The following is an 11,888-nucleotide window of genomic DNA, read 5'->3' on the forward strand; positions in this document are numbered from 1 at the left end:
AGATTGGATTAGTCTTTTATAAGAAGTTCTGATTATAATCAATTAGAAGTAGTGATTTTGTTATTACTAACGTTTCATTGTCTAAGTTGACTCAGAATCTCTTTAAAAGTAAAACAGCTGTAACTGGGTATCCAGATGGTAAACACATGTTCACTATTTCTGGACAAGCGTGCGTGCAGTTGAGGGGACGCCTACTTAGGTAACTGTGCTAATAACTTCTTTTGTCATTATTATCTCTCCTCACGTCACGTAACATTAAATGCTATCCATCATTACCTTTAATTCTTTTCTTTTATATTCTTCAAACGTTTCTTTTTCCCTCTTATATTTTCACTCTCTTGCATTCAGTTTCTTTTTATCTCTCTCTCTCTCTCCCATTCTCTGCATTTCGCATAAACCCTAGTTTACACATCTTCAACCTAGCATTCATCATGAATCCGGCGGACTCTGATGACTTGGGTGCTTATGGTTTCAAACCAAAAAAGAAAACGAAGGCTCAAGGGTGGTCGATCTTTTTGAACAAGACGGTTGGAAGAACTGTTTGGTTCCAGATTGAGAAACATATCTCAGGGGTTTCCGACATAGATTTCAAGACGGATCTCTCAAGATTCCAAGAAGTCTCAAGTCATATCTCCTCTTTGATGATGTTATCAACATTAAACCAAAGGAAGAAGACTTTCTTGAGATATTGGATGAAGTTAAGCATCATGTTCTTAACTTCTATGTTAAGGGAAAGCCCCGTTTGAGACATTAGCTCTCTTCCTGTGAACTGTCTCTCACTTCCTCCTTGAATTCATGCATTCTCTTACAGTGGAGGTTCTAGTCTGGACAAACATGCAGAATATCAAGCTTTCAAGGATGAACAAACTGAGAAGACTGCAGGGATTCATGATATGTTAGCTAAGATTATGTCTAAGCTAGGGTTGTAGTCCTTAAGTCCTTGTAGTTTTCTTTGTTTCCTTATTGCATCTGCTTATTATGCATACATCTTTTGTAATTCTGTTTGCTTAATCAATGAAAAAGCTTTATTCTGTTTCATTCCTTTTGTCTCTTACTTTACATCTGAATCTTTTATATTCTTTTTGATGTTATGACAAAAAGGGGGAGAAAATATATGATAAATGATCTGATTAATTTTATCAGTTACCGGGAAGAAAGTCCCTACACCACTAACAAAACTTGCAAAGTTCTATGCTTTAAGTTGTGTTGTTGCAGGAATTGAATATTCTCTTTACAAGATCAACATAAGAAGCAACAAGATGAATCAAGTTCTTGGATTCTTGAAGCAAGCTGAGTGCTATAAAGCTTCAGAATCAGAAGCAAGAAGGAAGAATGTTCAGATATTCTGATGATAGAATATGATATGAAACATTATGTTTATGTGCTCTGACACATACCATATGGCTCTGATACATATTATGTGTTCTTGGCTCTGATACATATTATGTGTTCTGAAACATATTCTATGATCTGACTCATTCATGTTGACTTTTGTCGTTTAGTTTTGTTCTGTAACATTTCAGGATGTATAGATGCTCTGATGATGCTCTGGTACATTCAACAATGTTCTGATACAATCTAGCATGAAGTGATGTAAGAAGAAATTCAAGCTCTGAAGCTGTCCTAATGGAAGCAGAAATCAGAAGCTGTGGATGTTCTGAAGATCTAAAGAAATTCAAGTTCTGAAGCTGTCCGATGGAAGCAGAAGTCAGAAGCTGTGAATGTTCTGTGGATCAAAGAAATTCAAGTTCTGAAGCTTTCCTATGGAAGCAGAAGTCAAAAGCTGTGAATGTTTTGTGGATCTAAAGAAATTCAAAGTTCTGAAGCTGTCCTATGGAAGCAGAAATCAGAAGTCATGAATGTTCTGAAGATCAAGCACTGTGATCGTCTCTACTGAAATACTCAGGGAAGTCTTTTATTATTAAAATTCTTCTAGTATTAATTTCAGGGGGAGATTGTTAATCTCAGGGGGAGACATATTCACATGCTTATGCTATAGCTGTGTAATTGTCTTTAGCCGTCTGCTCTTTCTGATCGCAAATTCATATCATTTATATATGTTTTTGTCAACATCAAAAAGGGGGAGATTGTTAGAACAAGATTTGTTCTGATCAATATTCTTAGTTTTGATGATAACAAGGATATGAATTTTGTGTGAGATAATGTGGTACTCTAATACATTGCAATTTCCTTTTCAGGAAATATATAAAGAGTATGCACAAATCAGCGCTCAGAAGCTTTGACTCAGAAGGTTCAGCATGCAACATCAGAACATGGTCTGGCAAGACATCAGAAGATGGTCAAGGCAGAATCAGAACATGGGTCTATGGAAGCATCAGAAGAACTTGAGTTCAGAAGCAGAAGCACTGAAGTTCTCATGGTATCACGCTCAGAAGCACTTCAAGGTCAGAAGACAAGAAGATGCTATGCACCAAGCTGTTTGACTCTGATGATATTCAAACGTTGTATACACAAACATCAGATCAGAAGAAAGTACAGGTGGCAGGCTATGCTGACTGACAAAAGGAACGTTGGAAGCTATTAAAGGCAACGTCAGTAGACACAGCGTGAACAAGGCTCGAGGTAGTTGACAAAAGCGTGAAACATTAAATGCAATGCTGTACGGAACACACAAAGCATTAAATGCTCCCAACGGTCATCTTCTCAAGTGCCTATAAATATGAAGTTCTGATGAGAAGCAAGGTTAACAACTCCGCTGATACAAACTTGCTGAAACGCTGTTCAAATCAAAAGCTCAGAAACTTCATCTTCACCAAAGCTCACTACATTGCTGTTGTAATATATTAGTGAGATTAAGCTTAAACGTTAAGAGAAATATCACTGTTGTGATTATAGCTTTTCAGAAGCATTTGTAATACTCTTAGAATTGATTACATTAATTTTTAAGTAACTAGAGTGATCAAGTGTTGATCAGGATACTCTAGGAAGTCTTAGCTTGTGTCTAAGCAGTTGTAATTAGAGTGATCACGTGGTGGTCAGGATACTCTAAGAAAGTCTTAGCTTGTGTCTAAGCATTTGTTCCTAGAGTGATCAGGTTGTGATCAGGATACTCTAGAAGACTTAGTCGTGGGCTAAGTGGAAAACCATTGTAATCTGTTGCGATTAGTGGATTAAATCCTCAGGTGAGGTAAATCACTCCATGGGGGTGGACTGGAGTAGTTTAGTTAACAACGAACCAGGATAAAAATAACTGTGCAATTTATTTTTATCGCTCAAGTTTTTAGACTACACTTATTCAACCCCCCCCCCCTTTCTAAGTGTTTTTCTATCCTTCAGTTAGAACAAGATTGAGAATCTACGTTCAGAATATGGTTTTGATCACAACGGACATATATTTTGTTAGTAACAATTTTACTACTAATGATTTCAATTAGTGTGCAGATATTATGCTATAAGCCTTACACATGATTCACCAGCAAAAGAGCAAAATGGATACATCAGAAAATGGCAGCAAAAGAGCAAAATGATGACATCAGAAACTGGCTCAGATATGAAAGAATATATGATGAACCAAACGTTCAGAAGATCAACAAAGCCAAGATATTAGTCATCAGATGTTCTGATCCAGAACACATCAAACGACCAAAGTCAGCAGATCAAGAAGTAAACAAGCTTATTTAGAAGAGGACGCAACATCAATGATTATATACATCAAGATCAACAATATCTGAAAGAGTATCAGACAAGCTTCAAGGAATCAAACAAAAGATCAATATACATGAAGATTCGTTACTACACTAAGATCACATATTGAAGAGATCAGAAGTTCTGATAAGAGTAACACAATGACATGCTAAATACAAACTACAACAAAGTCACTTGTGAATCAATGAAGAATCTACCGCTTAACACAAAAATTAAGTGAAATACAAAAGCGTAGAATCAATTGGGAAGTTGTTAGAAAAATCATCATAAGAAAAACGATTGCAACATTAAATGGATCAACTCCCAAGGTTGTAAGAAGAAGAAACCCACATGCAACGCGTTGGAAGAGACAAACCAAGTAAACACGCTACCAATTGTCATCATAATGCTAGGGATAAGGCTCTGCAGTGAACAACACTTGTCATTCCTGGTTCGGTCGAGATAAAGGTTCCAAAGCAATATTCACACAAATCTCAACGGCTAAACTCCAACGGTAAAATACCAAGCTCTATAAATAGATCAATCTTCAAACTTGAAGGTATGCCTCCATGTATGCATCCATAGTATGCATTCCTTGAGAGTATCAAAGTATGTATCCATGATACATATACAAAGTGCGGAAAAAGAAAGATACTGAGAGAAAATCTGTAAAAGAGCAGCTGAGCATGGAAGCAAAAAAGAACAATGGAAAACCATGCTTCACAAGTTCCAAAAGAGGCAACACATGCTTTGTATGTGATAAATAAAATCATAGTGTTGTCATACACTAAACATAAGCTTATGTGAAGAAGGAATAAAATGAAGAGCATGAACGTGAAAGCTGATTATCTAAATCAAACTGCTCAATCAGAGACAACATACATTGAGTGTATGATGAACCAAATGTTTAAATATACATCATATGCCTTCAAGAAGAATATCACAGAAGATGTAGAGAAAAACAGCATGCTATCCAGAATGCTCCAGTGGAGATTAGAAGACAATGATCAACTCAAAGAAGCAACCACAAAAGAGTTGTTGCTCTAACTCTGCTTGAAGGAGAAGTTGAAGATCAATATGAAAGAAGAAATCAACATGAGAGTTGTTTCTCCATATCTGCTTAAGAAAGAAGAAGATGAAGATCATTAAGAATAAGTAATCAAGACGAGAGTTGATGCTCTTAATCTACTTATCAGAAGAAGAAGAAGATCTCATCCAGAAGTTCAAGAATAGAAGACTACAAGATTATGCATTACTCTTATATTTAAATATAAAACACATAGAGTTGTTGCACGTAGTGTGTTATCTCTTAGGAAACTTTTGATAGATTTTTTAGGCTCCACAAGTGACTTCTAGTCAGTGAGACGTACACATACGTATTAAGAATGCGAGACAATCTGCTTAGTTAAGAAGCACACTTGTAATCTCCAGAAGATAGATGAACGTTATATCTCGCTGAGATCACCTAACGATTCATTATTTGAAGTTAGTCACAACAGGTAGGCTGTGCAGGGTTAGTCACAATAGTTGGTTGTGAAGGATGTCAAGGGATGTTATATCTTACAGAGATCACTGAACAGTCCTTTACAGTTAGTCACGAGCAGTTGGCTTGTGCAGGTTAATAGTGTGATGAACATTATATCCAGATGGGATCACTGAACGGTTCATTCAACTAGGTGTTAGTCACTCGCGGGTAGCTTGTGCATGGTTCCTGAGTTAATGGACGTTATATCTTGTGAAGGTAGCCTTATTCAAAAGGTGAACCAGGATAAAAATAAACGTGTCTTTTACTTTCTGCACATATCATTTTAACTTAGAACTTCCAAACATTAATCTGCAGAACTGTACTGAGCAAGTCAGAAGTTCTGATATCCTTCAGAATTTAAAATGAATGTCTCATTGGTTATGCTATTATGATTCAGAATGTGCTCTTGCTACATAACTTATAGCATATCCAATACGTGAGACACAAGAAGAAAGAAAAGAATTTAAAAAAAGGGAAATATGTTTTTGGAAGAACACAATTCAATCCTGATAAGCGCCAAAATGTACTTATTTTGTGTATTTAAATAATGGCACTTATCGATACTTTTGTTAATACCGTTTGAATAATTCCCCATTTTGTGTATAAATACGTATACTTTGTGAATAGTTGTATTTTCATATACTTTTATACTGTTTGATAGTTTTTCCTTTGTTTTTATAGGTATTCATGCTTATTGGATTCTTGAGGAATAAAGCGTCAAAGGCACGGCTTCGATTTCGCAGTTTTGGTACAAGCTCGCTTAGCCACCGTCAAGCGGACTTCCATAGGCTTAAAATAATGATGACCAAAATCATCATTTTGGTTTTCATTCATTCATTATTGGATAGAGCATTGAATAAGCTTTCCAACGCTTCGAACCGGGTGCAATTCGGAGTTACGGTTCTCGAGTTATGGCGAAAACAAAATCGTATTTTTAGTATACTCCACAAAGCGGACTCTGTGCCGCTAAGCGGACCTGCGAATTTTCAGACTTGTTAAAAAGGGGGAAAATCACATTTTTAGGTTATGGGTTGGGTATTTATGAGTCCTAACACCATCAACTTCATTCTTAGAGTAGGATTGGCTTAGAAAACAACACCGGGTCATGCACTTGGAAGATCGGAGGTGGATTTCTCATCAACTGGAGCTGACAACCTGCGAGATGTTTGATTTATCTCTTCTATTCTCTGTGTATTTCTTTGTCTTGGGTTTGTTTGTATAGTTATTTGAATCTTATGTATATTTACCGATTATAATGTTATGTTTAACTTTCTTTACAAATTTGTGTTGATGTTGTTGTGTGGATTTTTGCTCTATGTTAGGGATTTGGGTTGCTTTATAGATAAACTTCTTAAATCCTTATCTAGGATGATTATCTGTTAGTTTCTAAACTCTAGAGATAAATTTAAAGCTAGCATTCACTACGGGTATCTGCATTTAATGCTTTCGTGATTGAGAGGCGCGCGAGAACACGGATGTTCTCGTGACTTCGCGTTAGAGATAACATTAGTTGTGAGATTATCTCGATTACGCTTCAGAGATGGACGCTTATGTGAGAGATACGTGATGACATAGACGAGTATTGTAGGTTGAGTATAACGGGTTGGTAGGTGTATGTTTGTGAATAGTGAATATATTTACATTCCTGATAAGTTATTTCTCTTCTAAGAATGTGTTTATTCTTTTCCTGTCTATATCTTTTTTTACCTTTCGTTCATTCAAACCCAAGTTCTAAACCGTAGAAACTGTTGAATGACGTCTCTCCATCTCTGAGGACGATAATGAAGGATAGAAAAACACTTAGAAAGGGGGGGGGGGGTTGGAATAAGTTTAGCTTTAAAACTTGTAAGATAAAAATAATTTGCACAATGATTTTTATCCTGGTTCGTTGTTAACTAAACTACTCCAGTCCACTCCCTTGGAGTGATTCACCTCACCTAAGGATTTAATTCACTAATCACACAAGATTACAATGGTTTTCCACTTAGATAACTTCTAAGTCTTCTAGAGTATACTGATCACAACCTGATCACTCTAGGAACAATCTGCTTAGATACCCTCTAAGACTTTCTAGAGTATTCTGATCACAACCTGATCACTCTAGTTCTTACAAATTAATGTAAACAAATTCTTTTAAGAGTTACAATGCTTCTTAAATAAGCTATTATCACAACTGCGATTTTCTCTTAAGTTTAAGCTTAATCTCACTAAGATATAACAACAGCAATGTAGTGAGGTTGAAGATGAAGTTTGAGAGCTTTTAAATTTAACAACGTTTATGTAAGTTTGCGCAAGTGTTGAATTCAGCTTCTCATCAGAACTTCTATTTATAGGTGTTTGAGAAGATGAACGTTGGGAACATTTAAGGCGTTGCATGATCCGTACAACATTGCATTTAATGTTTCACTCTTTTGTCAACTACCTCGAGCCTTGCTTTCGCTGTGTCTACAGACGTTGCATTTAATAGCTTCTAACGTTCCTTTTGTCAGTCAGTGTATCCTACCAACTTGCACTTGCTTCTGATCTGATGTTTGTGTAAACAACGTTTGAATATCGTCAGAGTCAAACAGCTTGGTGTAGAGCATCTTCTTGTCTTATGACCTTGAAGTGCTTCTTAGCGTGATACCATGAGAACTTCAGTGCTTCTGCTTCTGATCTCAAGTTCTTCTGATGCTTCCATAGACCATGTTCTGATTCTGCTTGACCATCATCTGATGTCTTGCCAGAGCATGTTCTGTTTTTGCATACTGAACCTTCCGAGTCAATGCTTCTTGCGCTGATTTTGTGCATACTCTTTATGTGATTCCTGAAAAGGAAATTGCATAGAATTAGAGTACCACATTATCTCATACAAAATTCATATACATTGTTATCATCAAAACTAAGAATATTGATCACAACAAATCTTGTTCTAATAATCTCCCCCTTTTTGATGATGACAAAAACATATATAAATGATATGAATTTGCAATCAGATTTTCAAACGGCTAAAGACAATTACACAGTTATAGCTTAAGCATATAAACATAGTGTGTGAGTATGTCTCCCCCTGAGATTAACAATCTCCCCCTAAGATAAATAATCTCCCCCTGAAATAAATACTGGAAGAAATTTATAAATAAAGGACTTCCCTGAGTATTTTCCATTTCAGATGAGACGATCACATATGCTTAGATCTTCAGAACATTCATAGCTTCTGCTTCTTGCTTCCATAGGACAGCTTCAGAGCTTTGAATTTCTTCTTGAATCATTGCATGCTAGATTGTATCAGAACATTGTTGAATGTTCCAGAGCATCATCAGAGCATCTCTACATCCTGAAATGTTACAGAACAAGCTAAACGACAAAAGTCAGAGCATGAATGAATCAGAATATAAAATATGTATCAAACCATATGATATGTATCAGAGTATAAAGAATTATGTTTCAGAGCATATTAAACAAAACATGCATCAAAACATATGAGGAATAAGAATGTGTTAGAGCATATTCTATCATCAAAATATCATAACATTCTTCCTTCTTGCTTCTGATCTTGAAGCTTCATAGCACTCAGATTGCTTCTATATAGAATTGCTCTTCCCCATGTCTTTGCTTCTCATGTTGAGCTTTTTAGAATATCTTCAATCCTGCAAAACACTCAAAGACATAGAACTAGCAAATTCTGTTACAAATGTGGAGACTTACTCCCAGCAACTGATAATATAAATCAGATCATTTATCACAGTTTCTCCCCCTTTTTGTTATAACATCAAAAAACATAAAAGATTCAGATGAAAAACAAACAAAATGAGAGAAAAAAGGATAATTTTCATTGACTGCCAAAAGAAATTATCAGAATATACAAGGGAGATGCGTAGAAGGCAGATGCAAGAACAAGGAAACAACTAAGACACAAAAGACTAAGACGATCCTAACTCAGACATAATCTTGGCTAGCATGTCATGAATCCCAACATTGCTCTCAGTCTGCTTCACCATGAAGGAGCGAAACTCTTCATTGATATCATCTTGCTTGTCCATGCGAGAAGCCAGCTCAGCTTGATTCTTCTTAATAACCTCTAGAGTCTTCACCAGAAGAGAGGGTTCACCAGAAGAAGCTTCACAACTTCTGTCCAGAGGGACAACATTCTCAACAGCAGTCTCCAAGGTAAGATCATCATTTTGGTTTTCCTCAACATGAATGGTCTCAGCAGGATGATCTTCAGCATCAGCTTCTCCCATAGAAGCATCTTCTTCATATTCCGGTGCAGGTAGGTCAGAATCTCCATTTTCAAGAGCTTGAAGAATGGAAGCAAGATAAAAGCTTCTCCAAAGATTTCGAGTAGAGACCTCATCAAGGTTGTTGAAGAAGGCGTCTTTCAGGATATCCAGTCTACTGACAACGTCATGTTTGAACAGCTCAAGGTAGATAAAAGGTCCAGGTTCAGGAGGGTTGAAGGTAAATTTGTAGTCAGGGTAAAGGAGACAGTATGGGTTGGATTCTCTGGAAGGTAAGGGATGGGATAGAGAAGGTGGAGCAGTTGTGGTTGATGAGGATAAAATATCTGTTTGGAGGTTTGATAAGGATGGGATATCAGAAGGAGTTGGGGGATAGACATTTAGTGGAGTAGGGTTCAGAACAGGTGTAGAAATGGTTGGTGGGGGAGGAGTTTGTATGGTGGAAGTGTTGTGAGGTTCTGAAGGAGGAGGTTGGATACTGTTTGGAATGGGTAGAGAAGTTTGAGGTTCAGAAGGAGGTGAATAAACTTGCCTGGAGGAATTGCCAGTTCTGGCAGAATGAAAAGACTCTATAAAGCGCTTATGTTGATATTCTGGAGTGTTAACCTTGTCAGGATCATAGGCGATCCTTGCTTCTTGGCTTGTTTGGCTTCTTCTTCTTGAGCCTTTCTCTCCAGCCTTTCTTCTTCTGGTCCTTCTTCTGTAAGTCATTCAGAGAAGGAAGAACTCTTCCACGAATTCATGCAGGATCAACAGAGGATTGAGCTCTTACAAAAGCTTCCAAATAACCCTTAACTGCTTTGTTAAGTTCTTCTTTGAACAAGGGAGCAAAGCCTTCAACCGGAATTCTTGTTGACAGAATATCTGGGAAGATTATTGGGACACAAACTATCTTCTCAATAAGTTCCAAACTTTGCAGATCAAAGCCATTAATAACATGCCCTTGAATAACTCCAAAGAACTTGGGCGTCCCAATAGTCTATAGGGAATCTAGCAAATCAATTTCTATCAGAATTCCTGAAATCATTCTGGCGAAAGGATCAGCATTTCTGGGAAGGTGAGGAAACTTCTCACGTTCTTCATCTCTAGACTCTTCAATATAGGTTTTCAAATTTTGAAAAAGAATATTGGAGATGTTGAGTTCAAGTCTTCTTCCAATGCAGAAGAGAGCAAACTTCTGATTATGATTGAGGTAAGTTGAGGAGAGTGATCTACTTCTATGATGGAGAGATCCCAGAATAATCTCAGCCCAGACTTGATAGAACGACTTCAACACACCAGTTTGATGAGATGCAAGACCAGTAGCATTAGAGATTTGCTTTTCAACTATTGTCCAACAAACTCTGCCAGGAAGAGGACCAGTGCTTCCTTCTTCATCATCCAGATTGTATAGCTTCCTTATCAACTTTTCAGTTATCGCAACTTCATGCCCTGACACGAAGGAGATGATTGCAGTTGGGGTAATCATTGCATTAGCCCAGAAATCTTTCACTAGAGCAGGATAAATTGGTCCAACCAATCTATCAAGGTAGTTTGACCAGCCTTGAGCCATTGTCTTTGCATCAGGTTTGAAACCATGTACTTTTAGATTTTCAAAATCCACTGAAGATTCACAAAGAACTTCCATATCTGATGTAGGAATGGAACAGGTCTTCAATGGAGAATAACCATGCTTGCTGAAAACCAGATGAGTAGAAGACATTTCTGCTTAGCTTGATGAACTTGACGAAGGATTCATGTTAAAATGCAAAGATGCAGACATGAACTAGGGTTTATGCGATGACTGATAAAAGAAAGAGAGGGATGAATGAAGAGAGAGAGAGAGAGAGAGAGAGAGAGAGAGAGTAAAAAGATGAAATGAAAACGAGTATGGGTATATAAAAGGTTGGGAAAAAATGCAATATGTTTTAAGTGAAATTATTACAGAAAAACATGACATCACTTTGCATTTAATGAGATATGACGTTAGGAGAGATAAAGTGAAAACTGACATGATTAGCACAGTTACCTAGGGCGGCGTCTCCTCAACTGCACGCATGCTTGTCCAAAAATAGTGAACACGTGTTCATTTTCTGGAAAACTGGTGACAACTGTTTTACTTTAAAAGAAATTATGAATCAACTTATATAATGAAACGTTAGTAATAACATAATCAGAACTTCTAATTGATCACAGTCAGAACTTCTTATAAAAACATAATCCCAACACATTTCAGAATATAACCATACGTAAGAACTTCTCATCTTCTCATTCTGGACATAAATCCATACTGATATTCTTCAGAATGAACTTAAACCTATCTTCAGCAAGGGGTTTTGTAAAGATATCAGCCCATTGATGGTCTGTATCCACAAAGTTTAGAGAAAGAACACCCTTCTGAACATAGTCCCTAATGAAATGATGTTTAATCTCAATATGTTTATCTTTGGAATGTAAGATAGGATTCTTAGATAAACATATGGCAGAAGTATTATCACAGAAGATAGGGATGTTACTCT

The sequence above is a fragment of the Vicia villosa genome, linkage group LG3 (assembly GCF_029867415.1).
Source record: "Vicia villosa cultivar HV-30 ecotype Madison, WI linkage group LG3, Vvil1.0, whole genome shotgun sequence".
NCBI lineage: Eukaryota > Viridiplantae > Streptophyta > Magnoliopsida > Fabales > Fabaceae > Vicia > Vicia villosa.